The sequence below is a fragment of the Pseudorca crassidens genome, chromosome 6 (assembly GCF_039906515.1).
Source record: "Pseudorca crassidens isolate mPseCra1 chromosome 6, mPseCra1.hap1, whole genome shotgun sequence".
NCBI lineage: Eukaryota > Metazoa > Chordata > Mammalia > Artiodactyla > Delphinidae > Pseudorca > Pseudorca crassidens.
The window spans coordinates 80,562,195-80,587,705 of NC_090301.1; the positions used below are offsets into that span (position 1 = coordinate 80,562,195).

General features: G+C 42.0%; 1 long non-coding RNA gene across 2 annotated transcripts in view; it reads left to right on the forward strand.

Annotated features, from left to right (window-relative positions):
- Positions 1–25,511, forward strand: part of LOC137226663 (uncharacterized) — a 230,345-nt gene that overhangs the window by 20,954 nt on the left and 183,880 nt on the right. For both annotated transcript variants that reach the window (XR_010944464.1, XR_010944465.1), the window contains exon 3: positions 10,102–10,239. This is a non-coding gene — a long non-coding RNA (uncharacterized lncRNA). The remainder of the gene's footprint in view (positions 1–10,101; positions 10,240–25,511) is intronic.

A 25,511-nucleotide genomic window follows, 5' to 3' on the forward strand; every position in this document is an offset into this window, starting at 1 on the left:
AAGGACTGTGGACAATGTATACATGGGAAAGGCTAATGACATCTGGGGACACGAGGGGAGAGAGGGTTGTGGGACGAGATCAGATATCTTGCCGATTAGGCAGGCAGGGGCTTTGGAGCATCAAGAATCGAGCTATCACTACAGATGTGACACATGTACAACCATCACTGTGTGAAGCCTGGGACTTATAAATTAACATATATAACATTTGAATTTTAGTTCAAATAAATATACAGTCCGTTATCTGGAAAGGAATGATGACAGAGTTATATTTCAGTAGATAGATCTTTGGGGCCTCTGTAATTCATACTCTTCCATCTTTCTTAATTTGGCAAACATTTATTGAACATTGTCATTCTTTATTTTCTTTCCCCTAAACAACCACTGAATTATCTTGGGAATATGAGCCAGTTAAGAGTTATTGCAGGCCCAGAGAATAACAGGTCTCTGTTATTGGAGCAGTATATTCCATATTCCTGCTCAAACACAGACCTTCATGCCATCTAAGACTAGAAGGAGAACCAAGTGTAAGAGAAGACAGTTCTTTATTACTGAGCACAGTACATTTAACATAATAAGATATTACTGGTGGACTGACTGCTCTAAAGCAGAGATACTTAGATAAGGTCTCCAGCCAGCTCTCAATGAGACAGATGATATAGGTGGGCTGAACCAACACCCATTCCCAACACCTTTATCCCTTGTCAACCTCTATCATGGAAAGTAGGAAAGCTAAATACTCATTTTACCCACTTCCCTTGCATAATGGACATGTGATGAGATTCTAGCCAATACAATGTAAGTGGAAATCTGCTAAGGGGTTTCTGGGAAAGATTTTGCATTTCTGATAAAAAGGGACAATTGCAGTTGCCATCATCGTCTCCTCCTTTCTTCCTGATATGAATGTGGAAGGGCTGTCTAGAGCAGCAGCAGCCATCTTGTAAGTAGGTGGAAATAACTATGAGGACAAAAAGGCTACAAAGAAATTGGATCCAAAATGGCATTGCTGAGCAGTTAAAAAGAACAATGGTTCTACCTCTACCTTTCTTGTTATGTTAGATGCTCTTTAGGCTACTACTCGTTGAGTCATCTCTTCTTACAGCCAAACACATTCTTAGCTAATACACAGGAATCACAGAAAGTCCATAGCAATTTGATACCTCTCATTTCTCAATTAGAATCAGTGTTTTTTAAGACAATAGCATGTGCTTGTATAATGAGCCAGTATTTTGTTTTCCAGAATGACCTTGACATGTCTCTTCAAGAGATTAATGTTGCCATCACAACTGACATACATTTGGCAGGAACAGTAAGTCCCCTTCCATTCTTGTCCAGCTTAGATTCCATGATCATCCTTACAATCAGTTTGGAAAAGACCTTCCTCTCTAACCCCTACTCCCACTCTCATACTCAATTGGCAAAACCCCAACAATAGAGAAATGCAACCGTCTCCCTCTCCTTGTGGGCAGCCAAGCTACGAAATGTTGTAGACTGGTTTCACATCAGGTTCATACTTGCAAACCTCAAATGGGCCCTCAACTCTGCCCAGAAATTTAACTACATTTCTTTAGGGCTTACTTTTCCCCTCTCGGAGATGGCTTGTATGCCCTCTTTTCTCTTCTCCATTTTTTCATTTAAAAACATATCCCTTTTTGCTCCACCTTTGCTACTCAAAGTGGTCTTTGGACCAGCATCATCAGTATCACCTGGGAAACTGTTAGAAATGCAAAATCTCATCCCTCCACCCTCACCTCCCCCCACCCCGCCAGACCCGCTGAATCAGGATCTGCCATTTCACAAGCTTCCTGGGGGGATTTACAGGCCCACGTACACCAACATTTGAAAAGCACTACTATTGACTTTATCCCTTCTTAGAACTTCATTCCCTTTGTCGTTCTCAATCTCCTGAGTCCTTATTTACTTTTCCCCTAATTCCTTAATTCCTATCAGTAAATACTGTCTAGTACTTCCTATCTAAGAAAATAAAAAATAAAAACACTTCAGGCCCCACTTTTTTTTCCAGTGACTATTCCCTTTTCCCTACTTCCCTTTACAAAGTCCCTGAATTAATTCTCCACCTTTGCTGTCTCGACTTCCTCCTCTCCCATTCACTCCTCAACCCAATCTGACTTCTGTCTCTTCTATTCCACCAAAAAGAACCTTGGCAAGGCCACCCATCACCTGCGTGGGGCAAAACCCAGTGCTCACTTCTCTGAGCTCTTCTTCTAGCTCTCACAGCTAAGCTGTCCTTCATCTGAAGGTATTCTTTTGCTGGCCTTTCGGATCCTGTGTTCTCCAGGTTTTCCTCCTTAGCAGCTTCTCCATAGTCTGTTTTGCCAACTTCTCTTCCTTTACCTCACCATCAATTATTGGAGTTCCTAAGGCTTAATCCAGGGCCTTGTCCTCAGGTGATCTCATCCCATTGCATGGCTTAACTATCACCAACATGCTGAGGTTTCCCAAATAATCTCCAGGCTCTGAAATGCACTCTGGTCTGTTCACCAACCTATATGATGTCTCCATGTGAATCTCTTGTATCTCAAAATTGTCCTTAAAACTGAACTTTTGATTCCTACCCCCTCTTTTCAAAAACTTTTCCTCCCCTGGTCTTCTCCCTCTTAGTAAATGGTACCACCATTCATCCAATGGTGTAATCCGGAGACTTAGGAATCATTCTTGATGCCACTTTCCCATACCCCCTACAACAAATAATCAATAAAATGTCTCTTTTACCTGCAAAATATCTCAAATTGGTCTCCATCTCTCCATCTCTATTTCACCACCCTGGCCAAGCCACCATCCTCTTTGACTTGAACCACTGCAAAAGCCTTTTCACTGGGTTCCCTTCTTTACCATGTTGCCTCCTCTTATCCATTCTCCCTACAGAAACCAAACCTGTCTTTTAAATGCATGAATCTGATTAAGTATCTGACCCATGTAGAACTCTTCAGTGGCTTCTCATTGCATTTAGCATAAAATTCAAACATCTGTAAACTGTTTACATGGTGTGACTCCTGCCTACCTCCCTACCATTCTCTCTCTCTCCCACTGTACACGGCTTCCCTTCACCTTTTTGAAAATCTTGAGTCTCTTGCACTTCTGGGAACATAATGTTTTCTCTTCCTGGCTCCTTCTACTCTCTCAGGAACCAGCTCTGACGTCCCCTGTTTAGATACCCCTTCTTTGACGACCATACTTACATCCCGACACACATTCCCTTTACTCTCTACACTACACCCTCTTTCTTTTTCTTCAAACTCAATTCCAGGCAGTGTTCAGGAGTGTGTCTTAAGTTGGCAGCATGAAGACTATAGTATATGTTAAGGGGTGATCTCCACCTCTTACTAGGAGAAAGGCACTGAAGGGAACAATTCAACAGGACTGGACTGGACTGGCGCTGTCCCACACAAGGTGTCACTGAAGGCTGCAGGCGCTGGTGTTGGTCGGTACGTTCTGAGTCATTAGCCCACCGGGGCCAGTGAGCAACACCATGCTCTTGTGCGTGGCGGAGGCTTTCCCCACATGGAGAAGGCATTGCCTCTGTCAACGATCTAAGTTGCTTCTGGAACAGGAAATAAGGCTTGGAGAGGCAGGCCTTAGACTGGAGGAACTAGAAATTGCATGCTTTCCCTGGGTCTTGGCTCTGAGGGCTGGACACACCTAGAGAACTCGGAGTGGCCTGGCCTCTCCACGCTGGGCCTGTGGGCTATGAGGACAGCCAACCCACACACGGGTAAGGTAGGCTCTGCTCACGGTTGTGGTGTCCAGATCAAGAGAAGGACCTTCTCTCAGTCTTGAAAAGGAACGGTAAAGGGAAGAGCAGCCTCCATTCTGCCTCACAAGGGCCAGACTGGTGTTTGATGCAGTGACCTGAGGGGGACAGAACCTTGGGGCTTTACAAAAAAGTGATGCGGCAGCATGATGATGAACAAAAATGCTAGGGACCCCTTTGAGCGACCTGTTTCTGAGCACTGGTGAAAAGCACTCAGCAGGACCGGGTATAACTAGGGACACCTGGGCTTGTGGTCCCCACCTTCTGGAGGGTAAGAAAGAATTTAGTCCCTTTCATTCACAATTCGGTACTAAATATATGTGAAATTATATTTCTAGTCGTAGGCTAGTGAGACCTTCTCTTGTTTAAGGTGACATTTCTTGACTTATAACTGGCATTTCGTGTTTGTGGTTTAGTCAGAAATCTTTTAGGTGCTGGGACAGAAACTCAAAGTAGCTTACGCAGAAAAGGGAACTTATTGGCCCATGTACCTGAGAAGGAGTGGCTGGGAGCCTGGGGCTCAACCATGTCAAGGACTCAATGCAGCCCTCTCTCTCTTGGCTTTGCTTTTCTCTGTGTTGGCTTCATTCTGAGAGAGACTCCCCCCTGATGTAACAAAGGTAATACTTGCCAGTCCTAAGCTTTACTCTCCCTACAGTTAACTATCCCAAAGAAAGCATGAAAATGGGCCACTTCCCTGCAAGATCTCACAAAAATCCTGGGAAGAACTATGACTGGCTTGACTTAGGTTACATGCCCATACCTGAGTGAATCAGGTGCAGACTAAAGGGCTGGACCAACCAGAGCTGGGTACCAGAGGAGGTGAGACCAGGTGGTCAGACAGCGCCACCAAATAGGGGCAGGGCAGCTAGCTCCTGAAAGGAAAAGATGCAGAAATGACAAAAAGTAACGTCTTTTTCAGCGAAGAGCATATAAATAGCTGAGAATTTAACCAAAAGCCTTTACCAGTAGGAAATGGAGATGATACACAGATGTGCAGACACAAATGGTACAGAGGAACAACTAGAGAGAAGGAAAAACCCTAGGGGCAAAAAAGAAAAGGGATGACAAAGAACAGAAAAAGGGACAAATGTATTGATTCCAAAATAACCAAAGACCCAACCACACAGTTGAAAATATACCATAGACTAGGTCGATCCCCATGGTTTCCGGGAGGTATAGAAATGATTCCCAGAGCTGAAGCCCTGGGATATTCAGCCCAAGACAGCATCACCCGCTTCAGGCCCAAGGGAGGAAGGGAGGCTATTCACAGACTGGAATTTGAGATACCAGGAGAAAAGTCATGCATATGAAACTCACAGATTTTTAATTTATCCTCTATTACATCCTAAAAAGTACATTTCTATGCATGATATCCATATTTTAAGATATTCATAGGAGTTCTGGAAAAGGCAGATAGGCCAAGAGCAGCCACTTTCCCTGAAGCAGGCTACCAGTGGGATTTATATATGATCAAACTAGTATAGTGTTTTGCACGTACCATCCAGGTGGCCACAGACAGAAAGAAAGTCTCTGGTGATGATCTTGAGACATGGTCTGGTGAAATCTTACCAAAAGTCTTAAATCAGGCCTCAAACTGCTACCTCACCAGTCAGTCTCTGAAACAACAGCCTGGCTGTGGAATCCTGTTACAGATAAATATCTGGAATGAAGGCAGATTTCATAGACCAGAAACCATCCAGTAACGAATATATTTTCACTCTGAATTCCTTAAAAATAAGAAAAGGCATACAAATAGGGAGAGAGATGCAGAGGATGAGAAAGATTTTAGAATATATTGCCACGGACACCTTATTTTTACAAAGAAACCTGAAGAAATTAACAGCAGCACGGTAGGCATGGGACTCTGTAGGCACCCCATCACATGACAGAAGGGTGAACGCTAAAAAGACACCACGGCTTTAGCTGAAGTACCAGCATAAAGATGTATTTTATTTTCAACATTTCCGTCCATCATCTTCCCTCCACAATCCCTCGGTCCCTTTTCTACAGCCATCTTCATCTACAGCATCTGCAGTGCTGGGATTCTCCCTGGTCAGCAACTCTTTTAGCTGACAGGACATCTAGCAATGTGAAAAAGAGCAAAAATACTAGAATGCGTGAGGAGCGTCCATGGGGCTATGTGAGTGATGGAAAGGAAAAAAGGAGAGTACACGTGTCTCTCTCTCTCAGCCAGCCCCTCGGGGGTCTAATCAGTTCTACAAGAAGTCATCACAACAACTAATTCATTAAACACCAGCCATCATCACTGTTAAATCATTTTCTAGGCACCACTCATCTTTCAACTTCAAGAGCTAGGATACTATATCACTTGGTTCTGAAAATACAATACTAATAAATACCATACCTTGCAGATTCCGTTTAATCAGCCCTGTCTTGAAATAGCTGTTTACTAATTTTGCATAATATAATTAAATGCCCAAACACTGTATTTAAGAAACATTAAAACTATCACTTATGCTGATGGGAGTTGGGAAATTCCAAATTTAGAATGTCTAATGGTGTTGCAAAAATAAGATTCTCCATGAGGATAGCAAATTGGAATGGGAAGTAGAAAGTACAGTTCCCCTTCTAGTAAATATTATGATTCATGAAGAATACAAGAGGCAGGAGCTCAGGGAGGCTTAGAATCTGGTTCAACACTTCCTCCCTTAGTGAATTGAATCCTCAAAAACTGAATTTGGTATTAGGTTTCAGAAGCTCCTAGCTGTGAGGGTTTTCAGGAAGAGGAAGAGGGATGTGGTAGAGCAAGCTGGTCATTTCTTCCACTTTCCAGACTGTCCATTCTTTCTCTGTCATCTGCTATCTCCCCACCCCCTCCACCATCAGCTAGGAAACCTTGGGGTCTTCCTTGATTTCTCCCTCTTCCCTAATGCATATCTTTGACAGGCTCATATCTGAACATTCTTCTCCAGTCCACATGGCCTCATCCTAGTGAGGCCCATGTTATGTGATGTCATACCTTCTCTGGCCTATTGCAAGTTTCTCTCAACTGGTCTCCTACCTTCCAATATCACTTTACTCCAGCCTTTGCTATTCATGCTATTGAATTAGCTCCTAAAATGTATATCTCACTCCCAACTAGTCAAATCCCACCTATACACCCCAAATGCTTGTTGCTGAAATTCGACTTTCCCTGGCGGTTTTTAATATATTTTGAAGTTTCTCTACTCAAATACTCTCAGCCACATCAATCTACTTCTTCTTCCTTAATAGGGTAGGTAATTAACCTAGCACAGTGCTTGGTATATGTAAGGGAGGATAAGAAATATTAGGTAACCTACTTGGAATAAAATAAAGCTATTATAGCTATTATACTAAACTGTTGATGTCCTACACATGGTGTTAAGACTGAGTAACTCAGACTTTGGGGAATATACCTGTAGATTCTGATATCATTTTTCTGGTGGAGATAAAAAGCCAGGGTTGGTCTTTCCCTGGGGGGATGGGTTGTTTCCACCCTTAGTCGTCCTGGGAAGAGTCAGCTCCTAAGACAACATAAAGACTAAAGAGACAGGCTCTCAGGGAACTAATACTTTGAGAAGGAGATAAGCATACAAACAAATGATTATTAAAATAAATACTTATAAGCAAGAATAGGAGAACTGGGTTATTATTATTTTCATCACAAGTTTAGCTGCCCAAACAGGTTTAGCCTGAAATCCTACAAACCAGTTCCACAGAAGGGAAGCACATAACCCATATCAAGGACCCACAAAACTAGAAAGCAACCATTTTATCCTGTAAAATAATCTCCAAGGTAATGGAAACTATGCCAAGAAGAAATGGGCTAAGGAGCAAACGAGATCAAAACAGAAACAGTGGTTATATTGAGTTTACGCCTCACAAACTCTTTGATGGAAAAGACCAGCTGTAATTGACTGTGTTTGTATTAACGCTGCTGGAGGCTTCCTGAGATGCTAAATAGCAGGTTGCTACCTGACCAGCCTTAGGGACTTGTTTGAAGGGACACGTCTGTGACTAGTTGTCCCCTAATCATAACCTCCTCCTACTGCTCATGATGGCCAGTGGGGACCTCCACAAGGCATGGGTTTCTATAGCCCATTCATCAGAATGGGAAGTTTTCTCTCCACACATCTTAGGGAACTTTATTTTGCAACATTATTTGATTTTCTGAGTCTATTGATTTCTAAGGCGAATATACCTATTAAAGCTAGTTCGAAAAGCAACAGTTCGTGCAGTGACATCATCACCCCTACCTACAGAGCATATGCTCATAGACCCAAAGAGCACTTGCATTATTCTACCACCACTAGACTGATCCTAATTATTGCCGTCTGTCATAATAAAAAGTGAGTATATTAGTCCCATCTTTGTGTCACATAAAAAGATGCTAAACATTACACCTGGGGATTTGGTACCTTCTTTTCACAAATGTGCCCCTCTTTCCCTTTGTCCACAGTGCTGCCAAATGTTACCCTTGAGTCTGAAGCTAATGGATAATGCCCCCACTTCATCTACTCTCAGCAGCTGTGGCCATCATCTAAATGAATACATGAGTTGAATGAATGTGCAATGAGTGCATACAGTGTCCTGAACTATATTAGAAATGAGGAGTGATGGCCCCAAGGAATAAGTTCCTATTTTCTTTGAAGTTCAGAATCTGTGTGAGGAATAGATTAAAACCATCTAATACATAGTTCACCTCCCAACTGGGAACCAGAAAGATGAATAACTCATAAGAGTACTTTACTTTGGTTCTGGGGTTTATTTTTGTGCTAACCTGTACGGATATGGATGAAATTCTGGGAATTCGTAAAACTTCAATCAAAATAACAAAACCACAATGTGAAGCTCTAACTCTGCCAGGAAGGTGTTCGATTTCCCCTTGGCAGTCCATTCCAGACGGAAGAAGCCATCACTGTATAGTCAGGGGCCCCAGGAAACAGAAGGCATGGTGGCATCTGGAGAGACTATAACAGAAGGATTCTTTAGGGAAGTTGGGGTATAATTAAGGAAACTTACAGGCAAAGTTGAGGATCCCAAGGCTAGCACCTGAGGAAGTCATTACCTCCCTGAGAACTGAGATGGGAGGAGGAAGGGAACGTGTTACCGGGAGCCTGGATGGGCTTAGAGAATGGAAGGGGTTCTCCTGGGGAGACGCAATTGTCATGGAGGGATGCAGCCACAGACAGAACTGCAGTGGGAGCAGGGGCAGAAGGAAAGAAATTCCTCCCTCCCCCTACCCTTTCATCTCTTGCATTGCCTCACATTGGCCAAATCCAACCAGAAACCAGAGGTCGTTAAAGCCCAGATGATGGAGCCTGTAAGGTCAGCGTAGAAGAATGTGGAGAACGGATTTGGGGAAGGGCAGAAGGTGAATGACCAGCACAATCACCACCTAGACCAAGGTCACATCCCAACCTCTATTGAATTGTTTTTCTTGCTTTAAGGTAGTATTTCTCAAAATATATTCCAGATGGGGGTTGGGGGAGAAGAGTAGGTCTGTGCATAAATTCATTTAAGAGACACTGAATTAATGCATTTAAACAGGGTTCACTACCCCAGGAATTTTTAAAGCTGCAATAGACTAAGGGTCATAATTTTTTTTCAGCAAATAATTGTTCAGCGCTGTGATGAACCAGGCACTGGGCTGGGTGTTGGTGATACGGTGGTGAACAGGAAAGACAACTACACCTGCAGTATTTATAGTCAAGTGGAGGGCAGGCAATAAACAGAAATCAGAAAACTACAAAATGTTTATTACAACATTCTCAGATGAAGATAAACTGTGTGCCATGTCCCAAACGAAAGTTATTTGGCTTCTGAAATATATATTTCTGGAAATTTTTTAGGGAGGGAAGGGCTCTTTGATAAAGGCACTCTGAGTTTTGCTTCACTATTAGTTACGTATTTTTGGTCTGAAATTTACATAATTAAATGCCTAATACCTAGGTTTTTTTTGTTTGTTTGTTTGTTTTTGCGGTATGCGCGGGCCTCTCACTGCTGTGGCCTCTCCCGCTGCAGAGCACAGGCTCCGGACGCGCAGGCTCAGCGGCCATGGCTCACGGGCCCAGCTGCTCTGCGGCATGTGGGATCCTCCCAGACCGGGACACGAACCCGCGTCCCCTGCATCAGCAGGCGGACTCTCAACCACTGCACCACCAGGGAAGCCCCCTTAATACCTAGTTTTGATGACAGCTTTTCACCCTGCTGGACCTAGACAGTCAATCAGAGAGTAAATTGGATACTTATGGAAAATGGGTAGTGGGAAGGTAACATGGAAAAGGAGAAGCAATATCTTAGTTGTCAAAGCCATTTTAATCAACTTCACATTTTCCTTGCAGGGTAGACCCTGTACGGCAAGATGGTATTGTTACTGAAACGGCCATGGGCTGGATATGTGTGAGAAGATAAGCCCACTTACCAGGTTCTAAGGCAAAGTCCAAAGTGGCTTGACTAAGATGAGACAGAAAGAGCAGAAGGTAACTTTCAAGAGAATTTGTTTGTAATACACATTTACCTGACTTCTGTTAGAGAATAGCTTTTTGTAAGAAAGTGTATGGCAGTTGTGGTAGATGCTGTTTGGTGTGTCACCTAGGAGCCCTTTGCTGGCTGGTGCTCGTCACCCAGGCCACTGGCAATGTCACCCGCTAAGGGCTCACAGCTGCCCCTTCTCAGGCCTCCCTAACCCCTCCACCAAGGGCAGTAGTCGTGAGGCCAAGGCTCAACTTTACAGGAACCCATCCTGGCTGACTTTTTCGCCTTCGCCCCCTCTCTAATAAATTTTTCCTAAAGAGTACTTCATAGCTGTTATCCTTGTCTTCATCAAGCTTCACAGGCAGCTGGGAATCAGAAGGGATTTAGAAGATATCACACAGCAAGTTGACAGAGCAAGAAAGGCATCATTATCCTCTTTACTACCTTCTCTATGCACTGATCTTTCTATTGTGCCTCTTTGAGTTCTAGCCACATTGGCTATTTTAATAGTTTTCCATTTTGATTCATTTTCAGAAAGAATATATGTGTAGGACAGCTTATTGAATTAACTCTTTCTGTTATCCACATTTATGAGAAGCTAGGCTATTTAGATCATTAGTCACTAATATCCTACTGTAGACCATTGATCCAAATTATAGGCATAAATATCTATGAAGAAAATTAAAAATGTGACCATGACCAGGGTGCTAGTGAGCTCTTTACAGTAATAGCAAAGGTTACAATCCTTAAAGAACTTTTGCCACGTGATGTTAAATATTGTTAGAATACCATTTGTACTGCGTATTATGGTTTTTAAATACACTGTCATAAATATTTCATTTGTCTCCACGGTAACCCTCTGACCTGAGTAAAGTATGGGAATCTCTGTTTCATAGATGAAGGAACTGAAGCTCAGGGATGTTAAGGGATTTGCTCAGTGTCTAATAGTTATGAAGTTGCATGGTGAAATTTGACAGTTTTATTTTTAGCAGATTTGGAGCCTTTCTATTTTATTGCCTATTTGATCCACTTTATCATGTTTTGTCATTTCTTAAATTATTTGAGGTTATAACATCAGTTTGTGGTTTAGTCATCATAAAACTCTGTAGTACTATTTGTATTCTAGGACATGAGACCTTCTAGAATGTCTACAAGGCTGCAAAATAGGCTGCCTAATTAAATACTTACCTAATTTTTATGAAGTTGATGTGTCAGGATTTTTATTTCTCTCCACTTGTTATAAATGTGACTTGTGGTTCTGTGAAATTAACGTCCATTGATTTCTCAGAGAACTCTGCATTTGCTACCCAGAAGTTTTGGTTTTTAGAAAACCAAACAGTACATCATTATTGATTATGTACTGCCTTCCTTTAAGAGCTGTTGAGACTGTGAATACTCTTCTAAATGGGTACTCAGACATACACTTTATTTAATTCATTTTCCCAACCCAGCCTGTCTCCTCGCTAGTTACAGCACAGTTTACTTTAGAAATATCAATATACTTTTTCAGCCAAAAAAAAAAGAAGTCAAACAAGAAAATATTGCCCCAAGCGTTAGCTTTTATACTTGGAGCAAATATATGGTTTCAGCTTAGTGGTAGAGAATAGAAACCATCTCTTCTCTGTGGCTTAAAAGAATATACCCTCCATTTTCCTTATCTCCTTGAGCTTGTGCAATTAAAACTGACAATAGGAATATTGATGAGCCAGAGAGGGAACACAGAGCTATTGAGGGGCTCAGGCATATCTTGGGAATTATCATTCCAAATGCCTTATGCACTTATTTCTAACTCTGGGCATGCATGACCGAGCCAAGCAGATTTCATGTAATTGCCATACTCCAAGGGTTCCAGAGGGAAATTACTGATCACAATTATTGACTTAAACAAATGCGAAACTCAAGTAACCTCAGGGTCACACCAAAACAGCTCTGGACTTGGGTTACAACTTCAGAATTAATGGGAAAGAGCAAGCAGTAAGACCATCAGGGTGCACTAAGCAGTCTCACCATAATTAAAGACCGACTTTCAGCCAAATGACATTACCCGCTGCTCTGGGAAAAGAGAGGGTTTATCCATTCCAGCAAATCTCTAAGCATCAGGTGCTTGGCACACAGTTCTATGCCTTTAAGAAAGCACGCTTCCTTCAGTGTTGTTGATGAACTCATTGTCATGGACTGTCATTTTACTTATACTTCTTAATCCTCAATAATCGTGTTACCAAAGGATGTAAATACCATGCCAGGCCTGGCGTGGGGCTTCAGGCACCACACACAGAAGGTGTCTGTGTACAGTTAGCTCTAATGAACACAGAGAGCTGAACTCTGCAAGCCGCACACAAACATAACCTACAAGCTGATCAAGTCACTCAGAGCTGGAGATCTGTTAGATTCGTGGAAGGTACAACGCTCTTTGGAAGGTTATTAAAATAACAAGATGAAGAAAGGTGAAGGATGGATCAAGAAACACCTGTGGAAGAAAAAAAAAGAAACACACGTGGAGCCCCAGTCAACAAAATTTTACTACTGCCAGCTGGACACAATCAAGCAATGATTTAAGCCTGTGGAAGGACTGAGATCATTGTCATCGTCTGGCTATTTCATTAAAGCTGGTTTGGGTCACTGTGTGGGCCAAGCCTTTCCCCAGAGATGGGTCTTCACACAAGGAAATAGACAGCTCTGCTCTGTGGCATCCATAAAACTCTACTTTGGCTACTAGCCCTAGAAGATGGAGATGCAAGAGCTTATTTTCATGGAAAGTGTAAAAATAAGAAAAGCAGAGAACTGAGGTGACATGGCAATAATAGAGAAAAAAATTTTTTCGTAATATTTCCTCTCCAGATATCTGATGAAATTAGCTGCCAGGAATGAAGGGTGTTTTTGTTTGTTGGGGTTTTTTTGCAGAGGAGGAGTTTAGCTTTATCTGCATAATTGCTTCTGATTCCTTCTGCCAGGTCTTGATAGTGACAGACCAGACATCCAGGCTCCTTCTTGGGGTCCAGAGGGATCTCATTAGAAGCCAAGGTTGACATAGCCAGAGGCAGCTAGCTTGACCATGACCAAAGCCACTCATTCCCTCTGCTAATCTGGTTTAGAAGAAGCAATAGCAGCCATAAAAATGAGAGGTTTCATTTTCACTGCACTTTCCCATAGGACATTTGAAAGGCATAGCTATTCTGAGAAGTTGGACAATGCGGAAACTGAGGCAGAGTTGAAGAATTACTTGCCCCAAATCAGAGAACGGAGAGAGCCAACTGTCCCAGGTGCAGTGGCACATCCTTGTCATCAGAGACGTCTGGGTTAGTCTGTCACCCACAAAGACGCTCACTGTTCAGTTAAACTGATTCTCAGCCGACACCTGAAAATAATGTTTGCAAGTCTCTTTGTGACTTACAAATGCCTTCCTATGTCGTGGATTTCTACTTCACACTTTTTATTTATATGTTATCAAATTGACTACAAATACTTAGAGAATTAGGAATATCTGGAAAACTTGAATTTTTAAAGTTTCCCATTCCCAAACATTTATGTTAAATCTATTTCCCGGTATATGTTGGGACTAATTAACTCAATCAGACTATAATAGATAAGACTAGGATTTAAGGGTTTTTTTCTGATACAGCAAAATATTTTATATTCTTGCTCACCAATTATCAGGCATTGTATTAATTTTATAAAAACTAGAAATATTTAAAATCTATCTAGATTATTAAACATGCAGTGCTAGCCTACTTGCTGCTAAGGACAAAGGTGACTTTAAGGCACTACCTTGGGGCGTCCCTGGTGGTCCGGCGGTTAAGACTCTGCACTTCCAATGCAAGGGGCACAGGTTCAATCCCTGGTCAGATCCCTGAGACCCCGAATGCCGCACAGCCAAAAACAACAAAAAAACCACTGCATTGATGAATGCAAGTGACTATTTAAAAAAAAAAAGGCACTACCTTGTTGGTTAAGCCACGTGTGCAGTAGACAGCGCATGACAAACATTCGAGGTATGTTGCCTCAGGCTCAGGGTCTGCAACCCGATCCCTAGAGAGTAGGATCAGAAGCCTCTGATTCCTTTCAAGATCTTCTGTGGCTCTTGAAATCAAAGCTTTAACATGTATACAAATTAAGTTACATGAAGAGAGAAGCATTTAAAGAAAAGAAGTGGAGGACCTACCCTAATATTCCACCATTCTTGTTCTAAAGAAATCCATCATATCCTTTTATAGTTTAAAATAAAGGAAATTACTCATTTCAGAAAAGTAAGTCATTAGTATTTGTCTTCATGTATTCATGTCTCAGTGACTGTAGGTTTGTTTCTTTTTCTTAATGAACGTCCTTTTTATTCTCTGAAATGAATTCAGCTGTTCTAAATGTAATGCTTTATTTTCAATTATTCCAAGAACTGAGAGCATTAATTATCCCAGCAGCAAGTCAAACTAAAACACTGGTTACAGACATTTAAACTTTGACCCTAAGTAGTAGTTGCCCTTTGAGATGATTCATTTTAGTTTTTCCCTCTAGAGGTCTAATCTTTCAACCCTTCCCAGACAACCTATAATTCTGCTCCTTTGCCCTCTCTAAAATTACCCAAGTGCTGTCTGCCCTCAAGGGAGATTTACTGCCCTAATGGCAGAAGCTGTGAAGGTCAGCTGAAAACTTCGGGTCTATCTGCCCAGGGACAGGGGATTCCTAAATAATTTCAGCAGTCCCAGAAAATAATGATTGGTTTCAGTAACGGGGTAGTAGGCAAAACTACTACCGCATTATAGCAAGGAAGTTTGTTTCTTCACTGGGAAGAATTCATTCACTGAGTCCCTGTGTATAATAACTAACTGTGGGACAGAGTAAACATGACTGGCTCTGTAACACCATAAATAAGCCATTAAAACAACAGCTGCAGGAGTTTGTGGGGGGGTTGTCATGTTGCCCTTTAAGTGCAGACAGAGTTTGACTCTCATTCCACATCCCTCTCTTGCTTTCCTCGGGGGCATGCCACGCAGCCGCCCGTGTTTTATCATTCATCGTGAAACCTCTTCAGACCTGGTTTCCTAACTTATCTGAAAAGATTTATGAGATGATTTCAGCTAAGTTCTTTGGAGGGTTTGCTCTCAAACTAGGTTAATATCCATAAACTTTGGGAGCTAGAAATGGCCTCTGATTTCTCCAGTCAATTCTCCATTACCTGAGAGGGGCTTACCCCTGGCTCCCCACTACTTCCTGTCTGCGGTTCAGCCCACCCAACATCAGAAGCAGGCTCAGTGGCAGTTGAGAGGAGAGTGTGAAGGTCCCGAGGTTGGCGTGTGTGCCTGTGGCTCAGTGCCCTTCCCATGGCGTTGCTGAGGGAGATATTGACAGCCATTCACTCAATATGCACTAAGTCCATTTGTGACTAGCTCCTTAGTATTTTCTAGATCTTTTCCCCCACTGATTGCACATTTAAATTCTAAATAATAAAACTTGTCACAGATAGGGCACTGTATTGGTGGACAAATCCATAGGTATTTATCTACGTAATGGTCCTCTGAATCAATTTTCAATCTCAAGTGGACAAAAAGTAGAAAGAAAAATATACCAGTAGCATGGGGCAAGGCTCTAGAATATCAAAGAGTTGAGTTCCTAAGACTTGGCTTAATTTTGTAGCTGGCATCATAATAAGCATTATATTCAAACAATAGAGAAGTGGAATTCCTTTAAATCCATACCATCTCCTTTCAGGTTTCAATTTCTGGAATTAGGATAATTCAAAAAGCACCAGATGAGTACCCCAAACACATTACTAATGCGTACTAAAGAGGCATGATGGCAGCTCTCAAGGAGCACATAATTGGACGGTTTTCAGTAAAACTGTCTTCAAAACTCATTCTGTTCCATTCCTTGGCCCTCATTTGCCGTTCTCAAACGGTGATATTGGCTCCCTCCCTTGGTCTGCATGAAGTCAGAGATTCTCATCTTAGTCTAAAATGTCTTCAAAGAATTGTTCCCTCTGAAATCTCTTTACACTGCTCCTTTTATGTATTTTTTCCTTTCTTTTAAGCTGGATTCATGAACAAATTAAATGATATATATGAGCTATTTGGCTTATGTTTGTCCTCGTTTTAAGGTAAAACTCCTTCAGTTTTAACAACTAATAATTTTATATTGTGTCAGTATGTCTACACCCATAATACACACAGAAGAAAAGTTATTGGTTTTCTAAATCCTAGGCTATTACCTCACTAATTGCTATTCTTGTTTGGAGCTGCTTATGCAGGCTTGAAGGACATAATTTAGCCTGGCTTCCTTAAATAAGTTTCTGCCTCATTTTTCTTCCTTTATTCAAACTTGCTTTGTCCCTTTTTCATCCTTCAGTTTGATTATTAATCACTCGTCCTTGTTTTCCACCAAACTTAGATTGAATTTCTTAATAAAAATCTCCCAAATACTAAATCAGCATTTCCTATGCAGCCTAAGACACAATCATTCACTTTGTGAATGAGGATTTGCCATCTAAGCCACAGTAACATCTGCCTCCAAAAACAAAGTCAGACATATTACTTGTGTTGATTTTTATATTTTCATTTTTGCCTTCCTCAGATGCACTGAATTTATTGCCCCATTACCATGATTTGGTCCTTTCTTCATCTTTGTGTTGTTGACCCTTCTATCTATTCACTGATACAATTACTTTCCTTCAAAAATGGAAATAAATCTGCTCAAACTTGGGCTGGAATTATACTTGATGGCTTGGATTGACTTCCTTGCTTAGTTTCTCACTTTTCTTTAGGAGTCAAGGATGACTGTGCACACCGTCTCTGTCTCTGGCCTTGCTTGTCTACTAGAGGCAATGCCCTGGAGTAATTCGATAAGAGGTAGTGTTGGTTACACATACATTTTTTTCCAACCCCCAATAAATTCTGCACTAGTCCCCTAAGGTTTCATCAAAATAACCTGTCTAGGGCTTAGCTAAGCAAATGAACCTTTCTTAAAGTTTTTAAGGAAGGGAACTAGCATTTCCTGAGTACCTTCCACGCGGCTGTCATTAATACCATGTTACCTCATTGAAGTGTTGCAAGCAGCCTCATGAGTTATGTACTGTTATCCCTGTTTTGCAAATAAGAAATCGGGCAACTCACAGGTGAAGTCTCTTTGCCCAAATTACACAGATGCTAAATAGCAGAGATGAAACTAGTGCCCGAGTCAGCTTGGCTTCAAAATAGCTCTTTTGTCTACAATACAGTACATCATTCTGTCTCTAGACAAATTCTGCTCTTCCAAGAAACAGAAGAACAGGACCTACCAACCCACTATCTCTCCTGGCCAGAAGAATAAATATATAAAATTCACATTTTTTGTTCATGGTCCCCTGTATATTATTCCCAGGTGAGTGGGGGCAAGCAGGTCATTCCAGGAGTACTCATGATAGAAAGACATTATAAAATCCTTTTTAATCTTTAATTCCTAAAGTTTATTTAGGGCTCTATCGAAACTATCCTTACGATTTAGTATCACACTAACTAGCTCTTGAATCTAGTCAAAATTTATTAGCTTGTTTTTGAGTATTATTGACCCTGAGCGTACATGGCATGTTTGAGTCTACAAAATAGCCATCAAGTATCAGAAAACAAAGAACATTTTTAAATGTGGATGTGTGGCTCATCTAACACAAGAACTGAATATGTCATCGGGAATATCTGTGTTTTCAACTACGTGTCTCCCTCCTCTCCCAGCTGTTTAGCTTTGTGAATATAAATGCTGTCTGTCACCAATCTCTTGTTTGTTCTTCCTTCAAAGAATTCCTTGGTTTTGCCTCTTACTGTCCATTCTGATAAGCGTGGTCTGTGGCTTTTCATTCTTTTGTTGCTCTGAAACCTTCCTAAATGCGGTCTCTCTGCCTCCAATTCATCCAACATACCGTAATAGCCAGACTAACGTTCTTTTTTTTTTTTTTTTTTTTTTTTTGCGGTACGCAGGCCTCTCGCTGTTGTGGCCTCTCCCGCTGCGGAGCACAGGCTCCGGACGCGCAGGCCCTGCGGCCACGGCTCACGGGCCCAGCTGCTCCGCGGCATGTGGGATCCTCCCGGGCCGGGGCACGAACCCGTGTCCCCTGCATCGGCAGGCGGACTCCCAACCACTGCGCCACCAGGGAAGCCCCAGACTAATCTTCTTAAAGCTTTGCTTTCATCCTTTTACCCCAGTGCACGAGCATTTCCAACGGTTCCGCCCATTTCGTCAAATATAAAATTGCTCCGTCTAACTGCTGAGGCTCTCTAAAATCAAGCCCTGTCCCCATTGGAGTCCTTTCTCACTATTCTGCAGTACAAACCCATTGCTCCCATCAGGACAGTTATTTCTTTGGGCTCCATGTGAGCTGCAGCCTGCGCTGCAGAGCCTGAGTCCCATCTCTGTGCCATGATTACGTGGATGCCTTGATCTGGCACCTTCTCCACACCCTACTCATGTTTCATAACTGAATGTGTGTGATGGAATGACCTCCCAGTGAACAGCCAGAAACTAAGGACCAAGCAGACACCAGGTAACCTGAAGAAGACCCGGGAAAAGTCACGGAAACTGTGCTGCCACAGGAACCGAATTTCAGCAACTAACCTAGGAGGGACGAAGAGTGGAAAGCAATGGGAAGAAAGGAAGAAACTGATGGAAAGAGTAAAACCAGTGTTACAGTTTCTGGCGTAAGGGTCAGGGAGAAACTGGGTCTGGGAAAGCAGAGCATGAGCCCATTTCTGGAACTTTGGGAAGAAACTGGAGATCATTGAAAGTCATGAACCAAATGGATGGGTTTCTGTTCTCCTCACAGAAATGTGTGGACGCACATTTACAGATTCCAAAGACAGGCCTACCTGTAGTGGTGGGCAAAGTAACTAAAACCGGCGAACATGAGAAAAAGGTATTATCAGGGTGCCAACTAGAGCATCAAGGCATTGAAGCTCCCGGGGGTGGTTCAGCAGCTTTCAAGAGCACCCAAACCTGAGATTCCCTTCTCCTTTCACAGAGGGCACATTTGCTTAATCTCACAATGCCCAGCATCTTTCTTGTAACTCCTGGAACTGTTTCGAAGATCGAGTGCAACTTATCCCTTTGCTTATGTGCATTTGTGGTCGAGGGTATGGGGAGGAGCCATTATTATAAATCCTAAAGATAGCACACCTGGACTAGAAAGATGTCTGGATTTTTTTTCTCTCTCTCTCTCTTACTTGAAACTCATGCATCCTTTCCAACTGTGTGCGAGTCTGGAGATCTGTGGGTGAAAATTAATCTTCCTATGGCCTTCAGAGTGCCCAGGGGATTTTCCTTTTGGAGTAGTTGGACGGTAGCAAGGTAATACTGGAGTTGCTATTCATATTATTACACAATATTTTCTCTGGTAGAGGGGAGTTGGGGTCAGAAATTTGGCAGCAAATACAAAATCCCTAACAAGAGACTTAACAATAGACTTAACAATAGACTTAGAATTTAGCCACATTCTAGTGGGACAGGATGTTTGAAGAGCCCCTTGACTGTGTAATGGGCACTGAGAATTCAGTGAAAGCTTATTTTCAATGTGATGATCCTGAGGAAATATATGGGCAGCAGTCATATTAACCTCTTTAAGTTTCAAGTTCCTCAACTCTAAACTGTATGTACTTTTAGTACCAGAGTCTTACAGTATTAGTGTGAGAATTAAATAATACATGCAAAGTCCTAAGCATATGGCCTGGCATCCAGCAGCTATATAACCATATTGACAATGCAAATCATAACTCCTTGTTTTGCAGCATTGTTTGGAAATGTGATGCATTTTGCAAGTAACTAAAGCATAATTCTGTATTAAACCTTTAAATTTTTGATCGTTTTAGTTGAAAATATTTCTGAAATGTGTTCAGTACGTTTCTGTCTTACACTTCCTTAAACGGAGACAAGTTCTGTTCTAGGAAAAGAGCACAGGGGGCTCCGAAGGAAGGATGTTGTACTTTCACTTTAATCCCTGGATTTTCTGTTACTATTTTAGTTTTTAGAAATTAGACCCAAAAGGGATTCTGACAGACTAAGAATCTCAAGATTAATAGAAAATTTGTTTCAGTCTGAGTCTTTATTTCCATACCCCAAAACACCTTGCAAGCCCTGGTGGGAAGGAATTAATTTGTCCATTTAGCAAATATCCATTGGGTGTCTACTGTGTTCCAGGATGCTGAATAAACAGTAGGACACAGACAAAAATTCCTGCTCTCATAGAGTTTACATTCCAGTTGGAGCTATATTCAGGCAATAAACAAAGAAAATAAAGTTTATATAAGATATTAAAAGGTGATAAGTGCTGGGGAGGAATACGATTTTAAATTAATAGTCAGGTGAAACCTCACTGGTAAGGTGCAATTTGATCAAAGAGATGAAGGAAATGAGGGAGGAAACCATGAAGAATTATGGGGAAAAAGCATTCCAGGCAAAGGAAACAGCAGCTGTTAAGATCCTGAGGTAGGACCCATGGGCCATCAAGCACTGGGGCCTGGGAGGCTGTTGATGGGTTAGAGTAGAAGGGACTGGTAGGAGATGAGGCCAGGAAGGGTTTGGAGGATATGGAGAGAGACCATTTTCAGGTCCTTGGCTTTTCTCCTGTGCAAAGGGAAAGTCCTTGGAATGTTTTGAGCAGAGAAGTGATTTGACTTAAGTTTTCAAAAGTTCTTGAAACTCCAGCTGTTTGGAAGTAGGCTCTAGGGGCAAGGGTGGGAGCAGAGATCAGTATTGTCATGATGGTGGCTACAGAAGTGGTCAGATTCTGGAGTTTTGTTTTGTTTTGTTTTGTTTTGCGGTATGCGGGCCTCACACTGTTGTGGCCTCTTCCGTTGCGGAGCGCAGGCTCAGCGGCCATGGCTCACGGGCCCAGCCACTCCGCGGCATGTGGGATCTTCCCGGACCGGGGCACAAACCCGTGTCCCCTGCATCAGCAGGCGGACTGTCGACACTGCGCCACCAGGGAAGCCCCAGAGATTCTGGAGTTTTTTGAAAGTAGACTTACATACTTTGGAAATATAAGGTGCAAGAGAGAGTATCCACCGTAACGCCAAGATCTTTGGCCTGAATAATTAGAAGAATGGAATTATGACAAAGTGAGATGGCGAAGGCCACATGTAGAACAGGTTTGAAGGGGAAGAAGGAATTCAGTTTGGGGATATGAGCTTGACATGTCTATTAGATATCCAAGTGGCACCGTCAAGTAAGGCATTTGGATATCTGAGTCTGGAGTTCTAGAGAGAGATCCAGAAACAGCCCCTCACATTAACAATCAATTTTTACACAGGAACCAAAATAATTCAATCAGGAAATTGAAATAGTTTCAATAAATGCTGCTGGAAGTAGATATTTATGTGGAAAAACGTAAACATGGATCCCTAACTCATACCATATGTATACATTAATCTGAGATGGATCATACATCTAGTCAAAACTAAAAGAAACATGAAACTAAAAAGAAACAAAAAAATTAAAATAAAATAAAATAGAACTCTAAAACTGTCCATGGCCTCTTCCTCTTCCACATGAACATTTTAGCCCACTGTTCTCTCAGTGCTATTACAAGATTTCTGCTCAGATAAATGAAAAAGTGCACAACTGTGAGTAAGAACATCTCAAGCTCTACCAGGTGTTGCTACTTATACTTATCCTTAGACCTTGCATTGATGGGAGAGAGACGAGGGAAGAATTTTTAGAAAAGGTAGAATTAGTTGTTATGGGCATGTCAAAGCTGAGTTATTTCCTCCAGGCTTCCAGCTGTCCATTTGTACCCTAGGTTAAAATAACATGGTTTATTTAGGTAGTTATGCATTCTGTAGTGTTATCTTTTTTTTTATGTTGTGTTTTTGTTTGTTTGTTTGTTTTGGGTTTTTTTTTTTGCGTTACGTGGGCCTCTCACTGTTGTGGCCTCTCCCGTTGCAGAGCACAGGCTCCGGACGCGCAGGCTCAGCGGCCATGGCTCACGGGCCCAGCCGCTCCGCGGCATGTGGGATCCTCCCGAACCAGGACACGAACCCGTGTCCCTGGCATCGGCAGGCAGACTCTCAACCACTGCGCCACCAGGGGAGCCCTGTAGTGTTATCTTTACAAAATATGAATGTTCTCACAAGCAGTTTTCCAAAGAGAAGAATACACACTTGCCAAATAATGGATGCAACTATATTGTGAGCTGATTTAAATTTTGATTCCAGTTTACGTCTTCTATATTTTGTGCTGATCATAAGTAAGGACTGAAATCTATTACATAAAATGCAGTTGGCAGAGCAGGGTCTGAGTTTTCTCCATTCTTCACTCTGACCCAGTTTAGTCCAAGAGAGTGGTTCTAAGTGTGTGAATATGTGAAAAAAAATAATTTTTTTTTTTGGCGATGCTGCACAGCTTGCGGTATCTTAGTTCCCTGACCAGGGACTGAACCTGGGCTGCAGCATTGAAAGCACAGAGACCTAACTACTAGGCCACCAGGGAACTCCCATGAATATTTTTTATAACCTGAGTTCTTCATGAATATAAATCACTTAGTTAAAGTCTCAGAGGTGTTTAAGATCTTTAAAGAGTTTTGACTTACATTAAGTAATCCCAAATAACTTTGATTGAATCTTCAAGACTACTTTGTAGTGTTTTCTGCCTCCCACCTTTTAGTCAGGCTGATCACATCATTTCTTGACGTGCTCATGCTCCCTTTAAGAGCCTTGAGGTTGCTTCTTTTTTTTTTTTTTTTTTGTGGTACATGGGCCTCTCACTGTCGTGGCCTCTCCCATTGCTGAGCACAGGCTCCGGACGCGCAGGCTCAGCAACCACGGCTCATGGGCCCAGCCGCTCCGCAGCATGTGGGATCTTCCCGGACCAGGGCACGAACCCGTGTCCCCTGCATTGGCAGGCAGACTCTAAACCACTGCACTACCAGGGAAGCCCGAGGTTGCTTCTTGTAATTGGCTAAGGACAGAGAAACTAGAAACCTAGTCCAGTATTGCATAAATAAGTAAATCAAGTGTATACCCAACAATAATTGAAACTAGTATAACACTAATGAAGAAATGTATTGCTGAAACACCATAGAAATTGCAGAAGTTGTTGTATAAATCAGAAATTAGAATATTTCAAATAAATAGAGAAGGGGTGGGTTAGTCACCAAATGGGTGGATTAAAAGACTAAAAATTTGGGAAAAATAGGGAAGTCTTTCCATTTTATACCAAACACCAAAAGCAATTCCAATTTGATTAAAGTTTTAAAAGTACAAAAGAGATACTATAAAAACAATAGAAAAAAATGTGTGAATATTAATATATTCTTAGGATGGGAGTGTACCTTCTAGCATACTCAAAGAAGAAATAATAAATAAAAGGATTGATTGATTTCACTACATAAAACTATAACGATTTCATGTGTAAAGAATGAATAAAATTATAAAGCAATCAACAGATAGAAAAATAGCTGTACGTTTATGACAACCCAGGGATTAATAGGCTTAGTATATAAAGAGTTCCTGCAAACCAATTTAAGAATCACTCAAGTGAAAAATGGACAAAGAACATGCAAAAGCAATTCATGAAGGAAATGTGCCTGCAAGAGTAAAGTATTAGATGGATTCTCCTAAATAAAGAGATGCAGGGCCATAGGCTTTATGACTGCTATTTGTGTAATCTTATGGTCTCTCTAGTCCCCCTTCTTGCTTCCTGAATGGTTAAATTTGTCAGTTGAATGTGCAGGGGTAATGAAGGAGTTTCACTGATGGAGCCATCTTGTCACTGGGCTTCCATTAAGCCATGACTACCCTCACAAGACAAGCAGCTTGGGCTAAGAATGCAGCCTATGGACAGGGAATAAATCAAAGTTTCTTGGTATTTCCAGCCTGGAATACATGACTCTGCCTTTATTTACATAATTGTCCAAAGTTCCTGAGGTAAGCAGCCATAGACGCCAAACATTGTCTTCCATCTCTTTCGTGCAGGGATCAGGTGGTGGAGGCAGTTCCATGGAGGGGTCAAAGAGGAGAATCTGGGCTGGTCTAGAGTCATGGCTGCCTCATTGGGAATCTCGGCTCACAATTTACAACCTGAGTTCTTAAACTCTCTGAGCCTGACTTTCCCAGCTGTAAAATAGAGATAATGATAGTACCTACCTTACAAAATCACTATTAATGTTTAATGAGATTATACATATAAAGCACTTAACATAGGAAATACTCAGTCATTGTTGGCTAGTATCTTTACTATGGGCAAAGAACCTTAATTCTCAACATTCTGAATAAAAATGCACTAAAACATCAAAGGATGATTTAGTTTCCTTTTATGTGGACATTCACGTGGTACATGGGGAAAAGTATAGTACAGTTGGCCCTCCATATCCATGGATGTGAAACTCATGGATACGAAGAGTCAACTGTTTTCATTGTACTATGCCATTCTATATAATGGACTTCTGGCATTCGAGAGGACTCCTGGAACCAATCCCCTGCAGATACCAAGGGACAATTGTACTGGCATTAGAAGATCTGATCGTAGTCCTAACCTCGCCTCTAACGTTAGAAGTCACATGACCCCTCTGGGCCTCAAGTTCTGTATCTTTTTTTTTTTTTTTTTGCGGTACGCAGGCCTCTCACTGTTGTGACCTCTCCCGTTGCGGAGGGCAGGCTCAGCGGCCATGGCTCACGGGCCCAGCCGCTCCGCGGCATGTGGGATCTTCCCGGACTGGGGCACGAACCCGTGTCCCCTGCATTGGCAGGCGGATTCCCAACCGCTGCGCCACCAGGGAAGCCCAAGTTTTGTATCTTTAAATAAAATAGTTGAATTACTTATTGCTATACCCTTTTCTGTCCAACATTATGCCCTAGAGAAATACAAACTGGCAGCTGAACTGGGGTCTTTAAATATGGTTATGTAATACACTAGGTAATAATGAGGATCTTTGAGCTAAGATAAGTCATAGTTTTTAAACGCTAAAGGAAAGTAAGTATTAATATGCCAAACAGCTGGAATTATATCAGTTTTTTATAGCACTGATTATGTCTTGTCAGTCAGAAGCTCCAATTGGCAGTTAAGCATCTTTTTTTTTTTTTTTTTTTTTTGTGGTACACAGGCCTCTCCCGTTGCGGAGCACAGGCTCCGGACGCGCAGGCTCAGCGGCCATGGCTCACGGGCCCAGCCACTCCACGGCATGTGGGATCTTCCCGGACCGGGGCACGAACCCATTTCCCCTGCATCAGCAGGCGGACTGTCAACCACTGCGCCACCCGGGAAGCCCTTTAGTTTACTCTTGATGTCTCCTTGCTATTCAGCTCCCTCTAAGCTTGTAAATTCCCATAATTTATGT